Consider the following 2607-nt stretch of genomic DNA (forward strand, 5'->3'; position numbering starts at 1 on the left):
TATTCAAGCAGGGTTCTGGAGAAAGAATGAAGTAGGATGTGTGTGGCGAGGCAGGGGATACATTTGTAAGCTACTGTGGTGGAAAAGTGATATGCCCTTCTCTCATATGCCCCAAAGCTCTCAATGTCATGGCTGCAGAAAAGGGGACCAACCCAGCCCCTCTGCTCACTGTTGCTGAAATTCAGTAGCTGGGGGCTGTGCTATGATCCTTTGTCTTCCCAGCTTGGTTGCCCCTCAAGGGCAGCTTGCAGCAGCAGGGCTGGGGAGAAATGTTGCAAAAAGTGTATTCTGATTCTAGTGCTAATTTATTGAGTAAACTCTTTTGGACCCAAAACTAAACTCTAAGAGAAAAGATAGCCAGGTGCTGGGGGAGCGCTCACATGCTGAACTACACTATTACGTTGCTCAAAGCAGATCTCTGACCCTTAAGCAGAAAAGGCGTCTATGTTTCTTTCTTTTTTTTCTGTGTAAATACTTTATTCTGTTTCTACAGAGGATATTGAAATTTACACATTATTTTTAAGACAACTAATATACAGCTAACTGAAATAAAATACACAAGAAGCTTTATGAGTTATGAGATACAGATGAGAAAACCTGAGAAGTTTTTAATTTAATTTGCCCTACTGGGAACATCAGGACTTCTGGACTTGATACTGGCCTTGTATATCAAATACTTTTTTCTGTAAGTACTAGCTGACACCCTTCCAAAGAGCACGTTGTACTACGGTGTCTAAGAAATCAGTGAATAACTAGGTTTTCCATCTTATCAAAGTACAAAGCATTACTTCAATTCTAGGCCCTCTGACAGAATGTATCTATTTTTACTAAGTTCTTTAATGAAATTTTAGTAAGAAACTATTGATTCAGAAAGTAAATACAAGGCATCTTTATATTACAAAGAAAACCAAGAAGACAAAAATCTAGTATTTTAAACAAATTCCAAATTCTGACATTTGGAGCAGTATGACTCCCAGATTATCTTTTTCTAAAAGAGATTTCTTCCAGCTTGTTTCCAGACTTCTTTTACTCCTTTAATGCTTTCTCTTTTCACACATTTCCAGTATTCCTGTACACATTGTTGTTGTGGTACCCATAGACCTCGATGCATCCTGTTTTTTAAAAAACCCCGAGAAACTCTCCATGACTAAGACATTCATCACCATCCACATCAAAGATCTTGAAGACGGTGTCCAAAATATTGTTTGAGAGCTCCTGTCCTGTTGCTACTTTCACGGCCCTCTTAAACTCCACCAGTCTGCCAGGACGATGAGCTAAACTGAACATTTGCATAGCAATAACAAAGTCTTCCAAGTGGGTCGTAAAGTGACAAAATGACTTGAACTCATCCAAACTAATGCTCTCTCCTGCTGACAACTTCTCTTTTACATTTTTCCAATAGATGTCTTTATTTTCAGTGTCAGTGAAGAAAAGTAGCCACTCTACAAAGTCGTCTTTTCTCATGAAACTCAAACCTTTAGAAAACTGAAGGAATTCCATTTCTTGGACCTCTGTTTGTAAATTCTCCATAAATCTTCGAAATCCCAATAATGAAGTTTTCTTTCTCCTCTTTTTCCAAAGAAATGTATCTGAAGGGTTGTGGTAATTTCAGGTTCTTTCACTGTTGATTCCTGGCTTTCCGTTTCATTAGCTATCGTTGTCTTCAAGTCATCTTGTTTACTTATGATCTTCTGTAGCTTAAAAAATTCCTTTTTCTCAACCATCTCATTACCATCTGCATCCAGCATTTTAAAAGCAACATGAAACCCAGTATGAGGTTTAGTGAGGATTGTAAGCAAGGAAAAATACTCAGTATACGAAATTAGTCCTTTATCGCCACGGTCTCTAAAAAAGGTTGATCCACAACGAGCTGGTTGGATTCCTGCCAGTATCTCCTCGATCCTTTTTTGTCAGCTTCTTCACTGAAGTTTTACGTTCCATTTGGTCAAACATTACTGAAAAGAGGAAGTCTTGTGGTGTCGTATAATATTCTCCTTCATGTTCCAGTGAAGAAAACTGCATGAAGGGCTGTTTACGAAGGGACAGTTTTTCTCCCATCTCTCCAGAGTCAACATTTTCCTGTGCTAAGACGGTGAGGCTGCCCTCGGGTGCCACGACATTCAAGCGGCCATGGTACCGTGCCACTCCTGTGCCTGCCAGGGCCACACCGGCCACTGCCGCGGTCAAGGGGCCGGGGCCGGGCCAAGCTCGCCGACCGGCAGCGATCCCATGCCGCAGTCTTCTGCCTGAGGCCGCCAGCCAAGCGCCTCTTGCCACAGCGGCCGCCATCTTTGCGGAAGCGCCCCATCACCAAGGTGTCTATGTTTCTAATCGAACACATTATCAGGTAGTTACTAAATATAACTGAATACCTTACACTGTGCTCATGCGGCATGCATCCTGTCATAAAAAGGCAACCTAAAGTTTTGGTCATGTGTGTAGAAGTATGTTTGTTTCAGAAAGATATGCTTCTCTGATCATTGGTTATTTCTGTGTCCATCATAAAAAATGGGGTAAAGTCTAATTGATCATTTGAGAAATGACTTTTCTCCGGTTATACTATTTAGGAAATGAAAGGGGCTTTGAATTTCTGCATTTCCTACCAGG

General features: G+C 41.0%; 1 pseudogene; it reads right to left on the reverse strand.

Moving 5' to 3' along the window:
• Positions 1 to 382: 382 nt before the first annotated feature.
• On the reverse strand, positions 383 to 2305 carry LOC112810064 (calcium uptake protein 2, mitochondrial pseudogene; annotated as a pseudogene).
• Between the last annotated feature and the right edge of the window lie 302 nt (positions 2306 to 2607).

The sequence above is a fragment of the Callorhinus ursinus genome, unplaced genomic scaffold (genome assembly GCF_003265705.2).
Source record: "Callorhinus ursinus isolate GAN/ISIS: 27379988/994484 unplaced genomic scaffold, GSC_fseal_2.0 scaffold36, whole genome shotgun sequence".
Classification (NCBI taxonomy): domain Eukaryota; kingdom Metazoa; phylum Chordata; class Mammalia; order Carnivora; family Otariidae; genus Callorhinus; species Callorhinus ursinus.